Raw genomic sequence first — 20,303 nt, forward strand, 5'->3', positions numbered from 1 at the left:
AAGAGAAGGGAAGGCTACCTAACTCATTCTATGAAGCCAACATCACCCTTATACCAAAGCCAGACAAAGACATTACAAGAAAAGAAAACTACAGACCAATTTCTCTAATGAATATAGATGCACAAATCCTCAAAAAAATTCTTGCAAATCGAATCCAGCAGCACATTAAAAGAATTGCACACCATGACCAAGTAGGATTCATCCCAGGCATCCAAGGATGGTTCAACGTAAGACAAACAATTAATGTAATACACCTTATCAGCAAATCAAAGCAGAACCACATGATCATCTCAATTCATGGAGAAAAGGCATTTGACAAAATTCAACATTCTTTCTTGTTGAAAATACTTCAAAGGATAGGAATAGAAGGGAACTTCCTCAACATGATAGAGGAAATATATGAAACACCCAGAGCTAACATCATCCTCAATGGGGATAAACTGAAAACTTTCCCCTAAGATCAGGAACAAGACAAGAATGTCCACTATCACCATTGTTAGTCAACATTGTGTTAGAAGTTCTAGCCAGAGCAATTAGACAAGGAAAAGAAATACAAGGTATCAGAATTGGAAAGGAAGAAGTAAAACACTCATAGGTTGCAGATGATATGATACTATATGTTGAAAACCCTGAGAAATCCACAGCAAAACTGCTAGACCTAATAAATGAGTACAGTAAAGTGGCAGGTTACAAGATCAACACTCAAAAATCTGTAGTGTTTCTATATGCTAGTAATGAACAATCTGAGAGGGGAATCGAGAAAAAATTTCCATTTACAATTGCAAACAGAAGAATAAAAGATTTAGGAATAAATTAAACTAAAGACACAAAAGACCTATATAGAGAAAACTACAAGAAATTGCTAAAAGAAATCACAGAAGACCTAAATAAATGGAAGGGCATGCTGTGTTAATGGATTGGAAGACTAAATATAGTTAAGATGTCAATTCTGCGTAAATTGATTTACAGATTCAATGCAATACCAATTAAAATCCCAGAAACTTACTTTTCAGAAATAGAAAAACTAATAACCAAATTTATCTGGAAGGACAGGATGCCCTGAACAGCTAAAAATATCCTGAGAAAGAAAAAAGAAGTTGGAGGTCTCATGCTACCTGACTTTAAGGTGTATTATGAAGCTACAGTGGTCAAAACAGCATGGTACTAGCATAAAGATAGATACACTAACCAATGGAATCGAATAGAGTGTTCAGATATAGACCCTATCATCTATAGACAATTGATCTTTGATAAGGCAGTCAAGCCAACTCATCTGGGACAGAACAGTCTCTTCAATAAATGGTACCTAGAGAACTGGATATCTACATGCAAAAGAATGAAAGAGGATCCATATCTCCCACCCTATACAAAAATTAACTCAAAATGGATCAAAGACCTAAATATTAGATCTAAGCCATAAAACTTTTGGAAGAAAATGTAGGGAAATAGCTTATAAATCTTATAATAGGAGGCAGTTTCCTAGACCTTACACCCAAAGCACAAGTACTGAAGAAATAAATAAACGGGAACTCCTGAAAATTAAACACTTTTGTGCTTCAGAAAACTTCATCACAAAAGTAAAAAGACAGCCTACACAATGGGAGACAATATTTGGAAACAATTTATCAGCTAAAGGTCTAGTATCCAGAATATGTAAAGAGATTGTTCAACTCAACAACAAAAAGACAGACAACCCAATTACAAAATGCGCAAAAAACATGAACAGACATTTCTCAGAAGGGGAAATACAAATGGCCAAAAAGCACATGAAAAAATGCTCAACTTCCCTGGCTATTAGGAAAATGCAAATCAAAACCACAATGCAATATCATCTCATACCCACCAGAATGGCCATTATCAATAAAACAGAAAATGACGAGTGCTGGAGAGGATGTAGAGAAAGAGGTAGACTTATCCACCGTTGGTGGCAATGTCAAATGGTACAACTGCTGTGGAAGGCAGTTTAACGGTTCCTCAGGAAGCTAAGTATAGAATTGCCATATGACCTGGCAATACCATTGCTATGTATCTACTCAGAGGACATGAGGGCAATGACACAAAAAGACATTTGCACACCAATGTTTATAGCAGCATTATTTACAATTGTCAAGAGATGGAAACAGCCGAAATGTTCACCAACAGACGAGTGGCTAAACAAGCTGTGGTATATCCATGTGATGGAATATTAGGCAGCTGTAAGGCAGAATAAAGTTATGAAATATGTAACAACATGGGGGGACCTTAAGGACATTACGTTGAGTGAAATTAGAAAGAAAAAGACAAATACTGTATGGTCTCACTGATATGAAGTAACATTAGTGAATGAACTTGGAGAATTTCACTTAAGAACAGAGACAAGGAGCTAGAAATAGGGTAGGTATTGGGTAATTGGAGCTGAAGGGATACAGATTGTACAACAGAACTGATTGTAAAAATTCAGAAATGGATAGCAAAATACTACCTAACTGTAATATAGTAATGTTAGAACCCTGAATGAAGCTGAATGTGAGACTGATAGAGGGAGGAGGCCTGGGGGCACAAATGAAATCAGAAGGAAAGGTAGACGATAAAGACTGAAATGGTATAATCTAGGAAGGCCTAGAGTGTATAATGATAGTGACTAAATATACAAATTTAAAAGTGGTTTTGAATGAGAAAGAACAAAGGAATGTTATTACTTCAGGGTGTTGAAAATAGATGGTAATACACATTTTAAAACTTTAACTTACGTGTGAGACTAAAGCATAAAATGTCCATTTGGTACAAAATTTATATTTTGAGTAGTGCATTTCTTAATATGACTCATGTGGACAGTGAATTGAACACATAAGTACATGGAACCTTAAGTAGGGCATTGGATTTTGTAGGTTTGTCCAGAGGAATTTTCCAATAGATCCTTGAGGGATTTGAAGAATGAATAAAAAAGTATTTGCAAAGTCCCCTTGGGCCAATGGCGAGAAAGATGGAATATTCAACTTCCTCAAGTGGAGAATTCCTGATATTCTCACAAGCAGTGGGGACAGCCAATAGGCCTAGCCCTCACTCTTGGGGTTTGTTCATATGAAACTCATCCCCACAAAGGATAGGCTAAGCCTACTTAAATTAGGCCAAGAGTCACCCCCAGAGAACTTCTTTTGTTGCTCAGATGTTGCCCCTCTCTCTCAGCCAATACAGCAAACAAACTCACTGCCCTCCTGCTCTCTATGTGAGGCATGACTCCCAGGGGTATGGACCTCCCTGGCAATGTGGGACAGAAATCCTAGAATGAGCTGGGACTCAGTACCAAAGGATTGAGAAAACCTTCTCGACAAAAAGGGGGAAGAGAGAAATGAGACAAAATAAAGTGATTCCAAACAGAGTCGAGAGGTTATCCTGGAGGTTATTCTTATGCATTAAATAGATATCACCTTTTTAGTTAAGGCATTACAGAGAGGCTGGAGGGAACTGCCTGAAAATGTAGAACCGTGTTCCTGGAGCCACGTTTCTCGAAGATACTTGTATAATGATATAGCTTTCACAGTGTGACTGTGTGATTGTGAAAACCTTGTGTCTGCTGCTTCTTTTATCTACCTTATTGACAGATGAGTAAAACATGGATTAAAAATAAATAATAGGGGGAGCAAATGTTAAAATAAATTTAGTAAATTGACGTGCTGGTGATGGGTAAGGGGTAGGGGTAAGGGGTATGGTATGTTTAAAATTTTTTTTTCTTTTTATTTCTTTTCTGAATTGATGCTCTGAGATGTTCTGAGAGGTGATCGTGGTGATGAATATACAACTATGTGATGATAATGTGAGTTTTTATTTCTATACCTAGAATTGAATGATCGTATGGTAAGGATGTTTGTGTTTATATGTTGTTATGTTTAAAGAAATTAAAACAATTAAAAAGTGTGTGCATTCTCAGAATACAAAGGAAAAAGTTATCACAATTATCAACTTTGCTATGGTAGTGAGCTATGTTGCTAAATATTTTCAAATTTTTAATTTTAGGAATTTATTTCATCTAATATTTCTATAATTGCCTATTGTTCTTTTTTATTTTTACCTTTTTTTGTTGTACAATATAACATATATATATATATATATATATATATATATATATATATATATACAAAGAAAACAAAGATAAAAGCAATAATTTTCAAAACACACTTCATCAAGCAGCTACAGAACAGTTTCCAGAGTTTGCCGTGGGCTACATGCCCTAATCTCTGATTTTTCCTGCTCCAAAACACTGGCAGCATTATTAGAGTCATAGTAACGGAATCATACAGTATCTGTTCTTTGGTGTCTGCCTTATTTCACTCAGCTTTATGTCCTCAAGGCTCATCCACATTTTCATATGTTTTGGGACATCATTTTATCTAAATGCTGCATAATAATCCATCATATGTATATACCAATTTTGTTTAACACTTTGTCTATTAATGGGCACCAGGATAGTTTCCATCTTTGGCAGCTGTGAATAGTGATGCTATGAACATTGGAGTGCAAATGTCTGTTCATGTCACTACTCTCAACTCTTCTGGGTACATACCAAGTATTGCCAGGTGTGGTAATTAGATTCATTTGTCAACTTGGCTAGGTGAAGGTACCTAGTTCAATTTCTGTGGACATGAGCCAATGGCATTTGAACCTCATCTGTTGTTAATTACATCTGCAGTTGGCTAGGAGACATGCCTGCTGCAATGAATGATGTTTGATTTAATTGGCTGGTGCTTAATTAGAGAGCCCAACTTAGCACAGCCCAAGCAGCTCAGCATACCTTATCTCAGCACTCAGGCCTTTGGAGATGCAGAAAGAAGTAACTCCAGGGAATGTTGTTGCCACCCAGAGGCCTGGAGAGAAGGCCAGCAGAGATACTCTGTGCCTTCCCACATAAGAAAGAACTTCAGTTGAAAGTTAGCTGCCTTTCCTCTGAAGAACTAATGAAACAAATCCCCTTTTATTAAAAGCCAATCCATCTCTGGTGTGTTACATTCTGGCAGCTAACAAACTAGAACAAATTTGGTACCGGAGAGTAGTGTGCTGCTGCAGTATTGCAAATACCAGATATGTTGAAATGGTTGTTTGGATGGCTAAGGGAAATATTTTGGAGGAACTGTGAAGAGAATGATGGAGAAGTCCTGGAGTGCTTGAAGAGACAGTTGGTGTAAATGGAACCCTGCCAATCTGGACAAAGGGGGACACAAAAGGGACAAATTGGAATTTGCAGAGTGAAAACCATGGAAGCTCAGGTCTGAAACCAAGAAACCTCAGCCAGGAGAGTGGACTCACCCATATACATGGAGAGGGTGAGTTTGCCCTGAGGGCAGAGGATGAGTCTCCCATCTCGTTGCAGTGGAAGAATTGTGCTGTCTCATGCCTTTGAGAAGGTACAGCACACTCCTTGGGGACTGGGGAGAGCCTGGCTGCCACCACATGGAGGGGTGGAGCGTGTGCCCTGGAAATGGCAGGGAGCCCAGGTGTGGCCCCGATACCTGGAGAGAGTGAAGCTGAGAAAAAGTGGTCTCCTCAATGTTCCCCGAGGTTGATTCAGAAAGAGGTGGTCCACTGCATAGGCCCTTGGAAAGGGTGGGACTGCCACTTTCTAAAACTGAAGGATAAATAACTTTGAAATCCAGTGGCGTTTGCCCTGCAGGTTTTACATCTGTGTTCCTTCCAGTTTTTCCCTATGGAAATGAAAACCTGTATCCTGTGAATATCCTCCTTTGCACATTGGCACTGGATAATGTGTTTTGAGATTCAGAGGTCCAAGGCCAGAAGAGAATTTTTTGCACCTTAATATTGTTTAAGATGATGCATGTAGTTGCCTAGTTGACAATGGGTGGACATGTGGTAGTTAGATTCAATTGTCAACTTGGCTAGGTGAAGGAACCTAGTTTTATTGCTGTGGACATGAGCCACAGCATGGTATGTGAACCTCATTAGTTGCTGATTACATCTGCAGTCAGTTAGGAGGCGTGCCTGCTGCAGTGAATGAGGTTTGATTTAATTGGCTGGTGCTTAAATGAGAGAGCACAACATAGCACCACCCAAGTAGCTCAGCATACTTCATCTCAGCACTCGCAGCTCATCCCGGGTCTTTGGAGATGCAGAAAGAAATCACCCCGGGGAAAGTTGTTGGAACCCAGAGGCTTGGGGAGAAGACCAGCAGAGACAATCCTGTGCCTTCCCACGTAAGAAAGAACCTCAGTTGAAAGTTAGCTGCCTTTCCTCTGAAGAACTAAGGAAATAAATCCCCTTTTATTAAAAGCCAATCCATCTCTGGTGTATTGCATTCCAGCAACTAGCAAACTAGAACCCTAGGTCATAGGACAACTCAATATTTCATTTTCTGAGGAATCACCAAACTGACTTCCGCAGTAGCTGAACCATTTTACATTCCCACCGATAGTGAATAAGTGTTCCCGTTTCTCCACATCCTCTCCAACATTTACGGTTTCCTGTTTGTCTAATATCAGCCATTCTTACATGTGTGAGGTGATATCTCATTGTCATCTTAGTTTGCATTTCCCTTTTAGCCAATGAAGAAGAGCAACTCTTCACATGCTTTTCAGTCATCTGTATTGCTCTTCAGAAAAGTGCCTATTCATTTCCTCTGCCCATTTTGTAATTGGGTTATTTGTTCTTTTATTGTTGAGCTGTATAATTTCTTTATGTACACAGGATAGCAAGCCTTAATCTGATATGTGGTTTCCAAATATTTCTCCCATTGAGTTGGTTGCCTTTTCACCTTTTTAACAAAGTTTTTTCAGGCACAGACGCACTTGATCTTAAGGAGTTCCCATTTGTCTATTCATTCTTTTACAGCTTGTACTTTAGGTATAAAATTTAAGAAGCTACCTCCTCTTACTAGATTTTGAAGATGTTTCCCTGCATTTTTTTTCCCAAAGTTTTATGGTACTGGCTCTTACATTTAGGTCTTTGAGCCATTTTGAATTAATATTTGAATTGGGTTTAAGGTAGGGGTCCTTTTCCTTTCTTTTGGCTATTGAAATCCAGTCTTCTCATATCCATTTATTGAAAATGCTATTCTGTCCCAATTCATTGGATTTGGGGGCCTTATTGAAGATCAAATGTCCATAAATTTGATGATCAATCTCTCCACTCTTGATTCTTTTCCACTGTTCAGTCCCTCTGTTTTTGTGCCAGTAACATGCTGTTTTGACCACTGTGGCTTTATAGTAAGCTATAAAGTCAGGAAGTGATAGGCCTCCCAGTTCGCTCTTCTTTTTAAGATATCTTTAGATATTCTAAGTCTCTTTTCCTTCCATATAAATTTGATAACCAGTTTTTTCAAGTCTTCAAAGTAGGTTGTTGAGATTTTAATTGGTTGTACATTGAATCTGTAGATCAGTTTGGGTAGAATTGGCATCTTGACGATATTCAACCTTCCTTCCCATGTGCATGGAATATTTTTCCATCTATGGGGTCATTTTTTATTTCTTTTAGCAATTTTTCTGTAATATTCTCTGCATAAGTCCTTGACATCCCTGGTTAGGCTTATTCCTAGATACATAATTCTTCTGGTCATTATGCAGAATGGACTCTTTTCCTTAGTTGTAACCTCAGATAGGCTTTTGCTTGTGTATAGACACATTACCAATTTTTGTACATTAATCTTATATCCTGCCACTTTGCTGAATTTGTTTATTAGCTGAAGTAGTTTTGCTGTAGTTTTCTAAGTAGAAGATCATGTCATCTGCAAATAAAGTTTTACTTCTTCCTTTCCTATTTGGATGCCTTTTATTTCTTTCTCCTGGCTCATTGTTCCAGGTAGTACTTCTAAGAGAATGTTGAATAACAGTGGTGACAATGGGCATCTTTGTCTCATCCCTGATCTCAAGGGGAACGCTTTCAATTTCTCACCATTAAGTTAAATGGTACTGGCTATAGGTTTTTCATATATGCCCTTTATGATATTGAGAAAGTTTCCTTTGATACCCAACTTTTTAAGTATTTTTATCAGGAAAGGATGCTGGATTTTGTTGAATGATTTTTCACCATCAGTCAGTATGATCACGTGATTTATCCATTTTGATTTGTTAATGTGCTGTATTATGTTGATTGATTTTCTTTCATTGCACCACCCTTGCATTCTTGGTATGCATCCCACTGATCTAACCAATGTCACGTTGGATGCGATTTGCTAGTATTTTGGTAAGAATTTTCATATCTATGTTCATTAGGGAAATTAGTCTGTAGTTTTCTTTTCTTGTATTGTCTTTACCCAAATTTGATATTAGAGTGATGTTAGCCTCATAAAATGAGTTAGGTAGCCTTCCTTTTTCTTCTACTTTTTGGAAGAGTTTGAGGAGAATTGGTGTTAGTTCTTTTTGAAGTGTGTGATAAAATTCTCCTGTGAAGCCATCAGGTCCTTTTTGTTTGTTTGTTTTTGGTTTGTTTTTTGTGGGAAGATTTTTGATGACTGATTGGATCTCTTTATTTTTAATTGGTTTGCTGAGATCTGTTTCTTCTCAAGTCAGTATAAGTAATTCGTGTGTTTATAGGAATTTATCCATTTCATCTAAGTTGTCTAGTTTGTTGGAATATAGTCATAATATTCTTTTAAGATTTTAAAAAAAATTTCTTCATGATCTGTGTGGGAACGACCACCTCTTGTTTCTGATTTTGTTTATTTGAGTCCTCTCTCTTTTCTTTTGTTAGTTTAGCTAAGGCACCATCAATTTTATTAATTTTCTCAAAGAACCAATTTTTAGTTTTGTTTATTCTTTCTATTGTTTATTGTTCTCTAAATAACTTTCTCTAAATTTATTCTTAAATTCTGTTCTTTCTCTGAATTTTCCAAGTAAGCAGTTAAATCCTCAAGTTTTGCTTGCTCTTGTTTTTTCATATAGGCATTTAGGGCAATTGCATTTCCCTCTTCGCACTGCCTTTGTCGCATCCCATAAGTTTTGATATGTTGTATTCTCATTATCATTTGTCTGCAGATATTTATCAATTTCTCTAGCAATTTCTTCCTTGACCCACTAGTTATTTAAGAGTGTATTGTTTAATCTCCATATATTTGTGAAAGCTCTGGTTCTTTGGTGATTATTAATTTCCAACTTTATTCCGTTGTGATCAGAGAAAGTGCTTTGGATAGTTTCAATTTTATGAGATTTAGAGAGACTCAGTTTATACCCCAGTATATGATCTATTCTAGAGAAAAGTCCATGTGCACTAAAGAAAAATATGTATCCTGGTGTTTTGGGATGTAATGATGTATATATGTCTGTTAGATCTCATTCATTTATCTTTGTTTAGGTTCTCTGTTTCCTTGTTGAATCTCTTTATGGTTGTTCTATCTATAGTGGAGAGTAGTGTCTTGAAGTCCCCCCACTTTTACTGTTGATATGTCTATAACTCTCTTCTGTTTTTCTAAATGTGCTTCATGTACTTTGGAACTCCTTGATTGGGAGTGTACACATTTATGATTGCTATTTCTTCTTGGTAAAATGTCCCTTTTATTAATATGTAGTGTCTTTCTTTGTCTCTTATGATGTCTTTACATTTAAAGTCTATTTTGTCTGCTATTAGTATAGCTACTCCTGCTTTCTTTTGGTTACAGCTTGCATAAAAGATCTTTTTTTCATCCTTTCACTTTCAGCTGGTGTCCTTGAGCCTAAGATGTGTTTCTCGTAAACAGGGTATAGATGGATTATGTTTTCTCATCCATTATCAGTCTGTACCTTTTAATCGGTGAGTTTAGTCCATTAACATTCAAAGTAATTACTGCACAAGCAGTTCTTGAGTCTACCATCTTGTTTTTTAGTTTTTGTTTGTCAGATCTGTATATTATTTTCCTTCTATATTTCTTTTCCTTTAAATTACCTTTCCTCATATTCTTCAATTCTGTGCCCTCCTCCAGACCTCCCTCTTCTGTCTTTTTTTTTTTTTTTTTTTTAACATGGGCAGACACCAGGTATTGAACCCAGGTCTCTGGCATGGCAGGCAAGAACTCTGCAACTGAGCCATTGTGACCTGCTCTCTCCTGTCTTTTTTATCACCTGACAGAGTGTGCCAGTTTGAAAGTATGTATATACCCTAGAAAAGCCGTATTTTAATCCTAATCCCATTTTATAAAAACAGCTGTTTCTTCTAATCCCTATTCAGGACTGTGTGTTTGAAACTTTAATTAGGTCATCTCCCTGGAGATGTGACTCAATCAAGACTGGTTGTTAAGATAGATTAGGTAGAGATGTGTCTCCACCCATTCCAGGTGGGTCTTGATTACTTTACTGGAATCCCATAAAAGAGGAAACATTTTGAAGAAAGCTAGATTTTCAGAGAAAGCAGAGAAGAATGACAGAGCCATTCCAGGTGGGTCTTGATTACTTTACTGGAATCCCATAAAAGAGGAAACATTTTGAAGAAAGCTAGATTTTCAGAGAAAGCAGAGAAGAATGACAGAGCCACAAGAAAGCCACAACAGAGAATGCGATAGAACCATGAAGCAGAAAGTCTACCAGCCAGTGACTTTTGAAGATGAAGAAGGAAAATGCATCCCAGGGAGCTGGAGAGAAAGCTAGCAGATGATACTGTGTTCATCCTGTGCTCTTCCAGCCAAGAGAGAAACCCTGAATGTGTTCACCATGTACCCTTCCAGCCAAGAGAGATACCCTGACCATGTTTGCTATGTGCCTTTCCACTTGAGAAAGAAGCTTTGAACTTCGTCGGCCTTCTTGAATCAAGGTATCCTTCCCTGGATGTCTTAGATTGGACATTTCTATAGACTTGCTTTAATTGGGACATTTTCATGGCCTTAGAACTGTAAACTAGCTACTTATTAAATTCCCCTTTTTAAAAGCCATTCCATTTCTGGTATATTGTATTCTGGCAGCTAGCAAAGTAGAACACAGGGTTTCCTTTAGTATTTCTTGTAGGACTGGTCTCTTGTTGACTAGTTCTCTCAATTTTTCTTTGTCTTTGAAGAGTTTAATCTCTCCCTCAATTTTGAAGGATAACTTGGCTGGATAAAGAATTCTTGGTTGAAAGCCTTTCTCATTCAGGATCTTAAAAATATCGTACCACTGCCTTCTTGCTTCCATGTTACCTGTTGAGTAGTCTGAAGTCAGTCGTAAGTGTTTTTCCTTGTATGTAGTAGATTGCTTTTCTTATGCTGCTTTCAGAACTTTTTGTTTCTCTTCAACACCTGATAGTCTGATTAGTATATGTCTTGGAGTGGGTTTCAGATTTCTTCTATTTGGATTTCATTGTGCCTTTTTGATTTGCATATTCATGTCTTTTGTAAAGGTTGGGAAGTTTTCTCTGATTATTTCTTCAAGTAACTTTCCCAACCCTTTACTCTCTCTTCTCCTTTTAGAACACCAATAATTCTTATATTTGTGTGCCTCTTGTTGATCATTATTTCCTGAGATCCAGTTGCATTTTTTCCATCTTTCTTACCATTTATTCTTTTGTGCATTCTAGTTCTATTGTTCTATCCTCTTCCTCATTTATTCTTCCTTCTGGTTCTTCAAATTTGCTCTTATGTGTTACCAGTATATTTTTTATTTGGTCTGCTCTTTCTTACATTTCTGTGAGATCTGCCATTTTTCTATTTAACCTCCCAAATTCTTCTTTATACTCTTCTAGTATCTTCCTGATATCCTTTATTTCTTTATAAATGTCCTTGAGTAATTGTTCCATATTCTGTGTTCCCTCTGGAGTTTTGATTTGGTCATTTGGCTGGGTCATTTCTGCTTGGATCTTCATGTGCTCTGTGATTTTCTGTTGTGCTTGGGACATTTAATTACCTTGATATGATTATTTTGCAAATTGGGTTCCTTCACTCATCTAAACTTTTGTATTTACTTAGTTTTTTTCTGATCTTTCCTTTTGCGCTTGTAGGTTATTCTTTGCTAAATCAAGGTCCAGATCTCATGAGGTGAATTCAGATCAACTTAAGGGTCTATTAGAAGCTATACTGGGGCACCTAGGTACTCCAGTGGCAGAATGGCTGCCCAGCATGCAGGAGACCCAGGCTCAACTCTATGCATTAAAAAAAAAAAGGATGAGAAACAAAAAAGAAAGAAAAAGGGATAAATTTAATAAAGTAAAATAATATTTTACAAGAATCACACAAAATACACCTCAACAGTTGTAGGCCCCAGAATCAAAAGGAGACACCCAGGATGTATACTGGAAATGAAATCAAGCTGGTGCCCACCAGAGGGAGATAAAATTTAAGAGAAAAATAATATTAGTAATAATAAAAACAAATGAAATGGAATAATAAAAAATAACATATCACATAAAAATAGAAAATAAGCAATAAAATATCATATAAAATATCTATGAAGAATTTTAAAAATAAATATTATTTTACTAATAGAAATGTGTAGAAAAATATGTTTTAAAAGGGGAAAAAAATAAAAGATCAAGAAAAAAAATAAAAGAAAGACCTAGGTAGATAGGGAGTTAGCTTGCCTGCACTTATCCCTTCTCCCCAGCAGGTAACAACTGTGCATCTCCTCCTTCCTCTAGCTCTCCACTCCCTGTCTGGTGTAGCTCACCTGCACTTACCATGTCTGGCCAGCAGATAGCTGGTCGAAGCTCCTACTCCATCAGCCGGGCCCTTCCTGGCCAAGCCACTCGAGCTTGGCGTACTTGGCAGGGGGGCTGCTCTGTCAGGGCCAGCCACCTGTGGGGCTCTGCTAGGAGGACTGGGAAGCTGGCATGTGAGGGATCAGCTGATCTACAGTGATGGTGGGCCTGCCAGACACCATGAGTGTGGGCAGGCTATTCCCGCACCCAACTGGGTTATCATTCCCCCAACTGCGAGGCCCACCCTGTTGTAGATGATCACCCGCCTCCAGGCTACACATGGCCACCGTCCAATGCAACCACATGGGGAGGTTTCCCCAGCCAGCAGCTGTGCAGGCTGGAGCCGAGGAGGGTCAGTTCCCTTACATCACACTTACCTTGTGCACCATAGCCCACCCGGTGGGGATCCTGGTCACTGGACCCACTTCCTCTACTCCAGTCTCCCGATGTTCTCCTCCCCCAAACCACCAAAAGACCCTTCTAGTTTACTCACATGCTGGAACCTGCAGTCCTGGGCATTTTCTCCCTTTCTCCTGTCTTGTTTCATGGAGCAGCAGAGGTTTCACTACTCTGCTCTGCCATCTTCCCGGAAGACTCTTTACTTGTTCTTAAATATCCCAAACTTTACCTTACATCATGGGTTTTGAACTTACTATCTCTCTGCTTCAAGTTTTTAATCCCTAGATAATATACTACTCCCACCTAAGATGGACTCCTCCAGGTATCACAATTCTTCCGTTTGTACCTTAACACTTACACAACATGCAATTATATCACTTGCTTACTTATTTACTTAAATATGGGTTTTATTTCTTCACTGGAATGAAAGTTTGTGAACTCACACCTTGACTTTTAGAATTCTCATGCCAAGAAATTTGTGTGGCTCATTGCAGGCCTTCATTAAAAATATACTAATTCACATAAGTGATCAATAATAAATTATAATAAATTATCAATCAATGAATGTTTGAGTACAAAGTAAATGTGTGTACTTTTTCTTTGATATTATGTCTTGAATTATATCTTGATATTATATCTTAAATTTGTAAAATTACTGCAACAGTTTTATCCTTAGTTATTTTAAATGTCCAAAGCTCACTAGAGGCTCTTAATTTGTAATTTTAAGCATAGATAATGATGTACAGTAAGGGAATTTATTGAATATTTATTATATATAAAAACAATTTAATGTTATTTCTTTTAATATAACAGGGGCATACTTTTCTTCCTTAAGTTTCTCATGAAAGTGTTAGACTGTCAGTGCTTGGAGAGAGTGTCAATTGGAATTTACTCACTTTTATATATTCATTCAACTAATATTTATTGAGCCACTACTTTGTTAGGCTCTGGGGATATTGCAGTGAACAAAACATGGGTTCTGTTCTAAGAACATGTATAAATTAGTAGGGGAAATAGATACTAAACATGTTATATAATTACTTAATTATGATTATCATAAAACTCTAAATGAGAATTATAGATACCGGGGATATAAGATAGCTTGAACTACTCTGTGGGACAGTGAGTGGGAGTGGGTGAAGCAAGGGAATGATTGAGCTTTGATGTGAAGGATGACCTGGTAGAAGTGGTGATGGTATGAGGACAGTAAGAAGTAGAAACAGAGGGGGCAGCATTTGCAAAGGACTTGTGACAGAAAAGAACACAACATTTGAGTTAGTAAAAGAAAGCCAGTAAGACTGGGATACAAGTAGAAGATAAGTGACAGATGAGGCTTTTGAGATCTGCAGGAGCAAAATCATACAATACTTTATAGGCCATGTAAGGATTTTGGTCTTTATCATAAGAATAATGGGAAGTCATTGAAGGTTGTTAAGAGGAAAGTAAAATTTTAAGTTTCAAGTTAAAAAAAAAACCAGTCAGGATTGGGCCATGGTGGCTCGACAGGCAGAGTTCTCCCCTACCATGCTGGAGACCCAGGCTCGATTCCTGGTGACTGCCCATGCAAAACACCCCACCAAAAATAAACAAAACAGTCTGTATAATAGTGTGTAAAACAGTTTGGTGAGGTCAGTAAAGCATGCAAGATATTATTTGTGCTGAGTTTCCATGGCATGTTATGTTAAATATGACTGTGACACATTGAGAATGTGAATGTACTTAAGCTTATATCAAATACATTTTATCATTTATTAAGGAAATAGTTGTCAGCAAATACACATATTTATAAACATATGCCATTATTTAAAAGGTTTTTGAATACCTGATACTGCTGTCAAAGTCTATGTATATTCTTTCAGACTCCTCAGGATGACTAAAAACATGATCATGAATCCTATGTTTTTGAATATATATATATATGAAATCAAAATACATATGAGAATCTGTTTGACTTTTGCAATCTCTCAGAATTCATTCACAACCAAATACAGTGAATAAGGAAATGAAAATAACATTTATTGAGTGTGTTATTTAATGAGAGTTTTCTCTAAGCCCAGTATACATGCAATTATATTTAGTCTCTCAGAGCCATCCTATGAGATAGGCTTTTTTTAAAATCACTTTTGTACCAATGAGTCTCCCTGAGTTTAATTAACTTGCATATAATAACATAATTAATAAGGGAGAGTGTCCAAGCTACGTCTCCTTAAATGTTATAGATAATGCTGAATTAAAAGTGAGGTACAGTGATATCATCAAATGGTGATGTAAGACATCCCTGTAAAAGTCTCCCTAAAAGGACAAATCCCACTTGCTTGGAACTCTGGGGGATGATGGAGACTGGAGAGGAACTCACAAATGCTGAATTGAAGAAAAACATCAAAAAACATAGGAGATCTGTGACACAGACCTACCAGTCTGGACCCCTCCCCCTCATTCAGTCCCTCCTGCCACAGCTGCAGACCTCAGAGCCACTCCCATGCATATCCAGGCACAGGGAGACAACCCACAGAGACTCGGTGTGAAACACAGACAGCTAGTGAGGCAGGGCATACAAAAGAGCCCCCAGGATAGAAAAGAGACCATGGCAGAATTGTTGACAAGAGATTCATACACTCACCCCAATCACTGATTGCTGGATCATATAAAAGAATAAAATGGACATTTTGAACATCAGGAAATGCTCATAGAAAAAATGGGGTGAGAGTAGAGGTGAATAATGAACTGCTGCAAGGCAGTATGGGTCCCAGAACATAACAGTATAATGAAAAGGGGACACTGATTGAGGGGGAAAGTTAAACAAACCAAAGGAGTTGGGCAGAAAATTCTGCCCCAAAACAAACAGATAAGGATTCCTGGAGAAGAAACGGAGGAAAGGAAGTTTACTCCTGGAGGTGAAACAATTGCATGTAAAGGGAAATCTTCAAAGTTGTATCACATGTACAGGATAAGAATCAGCAGAAGACCTGAGAAGATCTGGCAGTTAAACATGGAGTACTCTAAAGGTCCAGGTTGGACTAAACATCAAAGAAATGCCTTAACACAAAACCACCAACCTACAATAAGACACAAGGAAAGAGAGAGAAACTGACCTTCAGAGTTGGCACATCAAAATAATTAGATGCCTAGACATCAGCAAAAAATAACAAGCCATACTAAGAAACAGGAAGATATGGCTCAGTAAAGGAAATAAATTGAAACATCAGAGTAGACGAGACCCTGGAACAACTAATCAGAGAAGTTCAAACAGATCTCCTAAATCAATTCAAGGAGATGAAGAAAATATAGATAGAAATAAACAAATGGTGGTTATAAGCAAAAGAATACTAGGAAGACTATATGAGCACAAAGAAGAATTCGAGGTGTAAAAAAGGCATGGGAGAAATTATGGTGCTGTAAGGCACAATAATAAAGATTAAAAATATGCTAGAAGCATACAATAACAGATTTGAACAGGCAGGAGAAAAATCAGCTAACTAGAAAACAGGACAATCACAATCCAAGAACAGATAGAGAAAATAATAGAAAAAATGAGTTGTGCCTCAGAGACTTAGGTGACAGCACTAAGCATACAAAAAAAAAAAAAAAAAAAAGAAGAAGAGAAGGTAAAAGAGGCAGAAAGAAATAATGAGGAAATAATGGCCGAACATTTTCCAACTCCTAGGAAAGAAAGAAATATACATGTCCAGGAAGCATAATGCACTCCAAACAGAATCCAGACAGAATCAACCCTAATAGACCTGCTCTGAGACACATATTGTTCTGAATGTAAAATGCCAAAGATAAAGAGAAAATTCTGAAAGAAGAGAAAAGCTATTTGTCACATACAAGGAAATCTCAATATGAATAAGTGCCAACTTCTTATCGGAAACCATGAGGACAATAGTACAGTGGTATGATATATTTAAGTGTTATGATATATTCAAGGTACTGAAAGAGAAAAGCTGTCAACTGAAATATATTATCCAACAAAACTGTCCTTCAAAATGGGGGAGAGTTTAAAACATTCACAGATGAATAGGAACTGAAGAGTTCACCGCCCTATAAGAATTGCGTTCTTCAGGTTAAAAGGAAAAGACAGAAAAGAGTGGCTTGGAGCAGTGTGAAAAAGGGAAGATCTTCAGTAAAGGTGAATAAATGAGTAAATGTAAAACAGTGCTACTAATCCTCAATATATAACTCTGTTCTTTAATTCCTTTAAAAGTTAGAATACAATTGAATAATAGGCATATTTCCTGAAAATGGACATGCAAAATTTAAAGAGGTAAATGTGGGACAAAAATGACATAAAGAGGGGAATCAGATAGATATGGGAGCAGAGTACATGTATGTTATTGAAGCAGAGTTGGTATCTTTTCAGATTATTTGGCTATACACTTTGGTTGTATAACACAAAAACTCCCAGATAATCATAAAGGACATATTTAACATATATACAGAAATGGAAATGAGAAAGGCATTAGCCACATACATAAAAAAGATCTCTTATACAGAAAAGGAGACCGCAATAAAGGAAAAGAGAGACAAAAGTGAAATAAAAAAGCTATAAGAAGGGAATGGGAAGTTAAGGCTTAAAAAGTACAAGGTTCCTGTTTGGGATGATAGAAATGGTTTGGTAATGGATGGTGGTGATGGTAGCACAACACTGTGACTGTAATAGCACTGAAATATATAGCTGAATATAGTTAAAAGGGGGAATGTTAGGTTTTATATATAGTAACAGAATAATAATTTTTAAAAAATCCATGGAACTCCATTACACAAATAGTGGACCCTAAGTTAAACCAAAGACTATAGTTAATAGTACAATTATTAAAATGTGCTTTCTCAATAGTAGCAAATGTTTCATACCAATGAAAGGTGTTAAAAATAAGGTGGTAGGTGGGAATCCTGTATTTTACCCATGACTATTTTATCTACCCACAATTTCTCTAATAAAAAAATGTGTAAGATATATAAAATCCAATGAATAAACTAGTTGAAGTAAATACTGCCCTTACAGTAAGAACATTGAAGTTTAATGGATTAAGCTCCCAATCAAAAGATACTGATTAGCAGAATGGTTAAAAAAGTAAGGTCCAACTATATGTTGTTTATAAGAGACTCACCCTAGACCCAAGGGCACAGATAAATTGAAATTGAGAGGATAGAAGAGATAATCCATGCAACCAGTAACCAAAAACAAGCTTGGATTGCTATACTAATATCACGCAAAATAGACTTTAAGTCAAAAGCTGTTATAAAATACAAAGGACACTGCATATTAATAAAAGATCTAATCCACCCAGAAGAAATAGCAATCTTGAATATCTATGCACCTAACTAAAAGCCCCAAAATACATGAGGGAAACACTGGAAAAACTGAAGAAAGAAATAGACACCCAATTGTTGGAAACTTCAATACACCATTCTCATCAATAGTTAGAACATCTAGACAGAAGATCAGTAGGAAACAGAACTTGAATAATATGATAAATGAAAACAGCAGGATAAACATTTTACTCAAGTGTACATGGATTGTTCTCTAAGATAGATCACATATTTTTAAAAACAAGTCTCAATAAATTTAAAAAGACTGAAATTATACAAATATCTTCTCTCACTACAATGAAATTGAGTTGGAAATCAATAACAGACAGAAATCTGGAAAATCCACAAATAAATGGAAGTAAAATAGTACAGTCTTAAACAATCAGTTGGTCAACAGAAGAAATCATGGGGGAAATCAGTAAATAGTTTCAGATGAGTGAAAACAAGGATGCAGCATATAAAAAATTATGGGATGCAGCAAAGGTAGTGCTGAGAGGGAAATTTTATAGCCCTAAATACTTATTTGAAAAAAACCAAAATAACTAAAAGAACTATCCACATAAAAAAACCCGGCAAACTAAACCTGAAGCAACAGAAGGAAAGAAATAACAAATAAGCTACGTGTTAGTTTGTTAAGCTTCTGGGATGCAATGTAGCAGAAAAGGAAGAGCTTTTTAAAAGGGCATTTATTAAGTTGCAAGTTTTCAGTTCTAAGGCCATGAAAATGTCCAAGTTAAGCACCAACAAGAGACTACCTTCATTCAAGAAATCCTGATGCCATCCAGAACACCTCTTTCAGCTGCGAAGGCATGTAGCTGAAATATGCTGGGGTCTTTGGGTTCTGGACACCTCCCTCAGCTGGAAAGGCACACGGTGACATCTGCTAGCTTTTTCTCTTCATTTCATTAGGCTGCTCTGGGGGTGTTTTCCTTCTACACCTCTAAAGGTCTCTGGCTGTGTGGCCTTTAAATCTTTGTCCAAAATGGCTCCTTCTTAAAGGGCTCCATACGAAATTAACCTTGAATGGGTGCAGACACATCTCCATAGAAACCACCTGATCAGAAGGTCCTACCCACAATTGGGTGGTCACATCTCCATGGAAACAACTTAATCCAAAGATCCCACTCAACAATATTGAACAATAAAGAACATGGCTTTTCTGTAGTACACAGAAGTTTCAAATCAGCACACTGTTTCTCAGCTAAAAACAGGGGTGGCTTCCTGGGGAGGGGTTCCAAACCCACTGCAGTCAACCTGAAATAATTTTCAGGGTAGTCTCTGAGAAAGCCCTTCAATTCGGTTGCACTTTCTATTCTGGCCAGCAATGACACTGTTTGATAGCTTAATTGTCCTCAGAACTCTGGTTGCATCTCTATAGGTCTAGCTGAAACTGGAGGTTTCCTGTTCCTTCTCCTTGCCAGCCAAAATCTGGTTCAGTATGGGTCTGTGTCCCCACTTTATTTGTGGTGTAATACACCTCCAGCTGTCTCAGTCTTTGCCTCCCCCAGAGAGGTATCAAGTTTCTCATAAGAGTAGAGTGAGGACTTATGGACTCAGGGCTGAAAACTGAGCTCGGTCTGTTTCCTCAGACTACCTGTCTCTCACTGACCTGGGCCTTGAAATGCTCTCCCCCATCCTCCAGTCTTCAGCAGGTGAGGGTCTGTCCCACTGCAGTGAGAGAATATGTATTTGGTTTCCCCATTGGGAGGGGTTGCTGCCGCTGTTTCTCTGCCCATCCCATGCTGTGAGACAAAGCACTGGGGAGGCGAGAGGACTGTCTGGTCTGGACAGAAATTTCCTACCTAATGTTCTTCTCCTTCTTTAATTTGGGATTTGTAGGGTTCCTCTCCAGTTCATATCCTCCTCCAGATTTCTGAATAATTCAGAACTGTTCTTTTTTTTCCTGCATGGGTAGGTAGACACTGGGAATGGAATCCGGGTCTCCAGCATGGCAGGTGAAAAATCTGCCACTGAGCCACTGTCACACCACCCATAGTTCTTTTTTAACACTGAATCTCTTAGAAGAGCTTTTCAGTAGT

At 37.5% G+C, this 20,303-nt stretch overlaps 1 protein-coding gene across 5 annotated transcripts in view; it reads left to right on the forward strand.

Annotated features, from left to right (window-relative positions):
• ATRNL1 (attractin like 1) overlaps window positions 1-20,303 on the forward strand; it is a 931,221-nt gene that overhangs the window by 293,765 nt on the left and 617,153 nt on the right. The window lies entirely within an intron of this gene.

Source organism: Tamandua tetradactyla, chromosome 13, assembly GCF_023851605.1.
Source record: "Tamandua tetradactyla isolate mTamTet1 chromosome 13, mTamTet1.pri, whole genome shotgun sequence".
Lineage (NCBI taxonomy): Eukaryota > Metazoa > Chordata > Mammalia > Pilosa > Myrmecophagidae > Tamandua > Tamandua tetradactyla.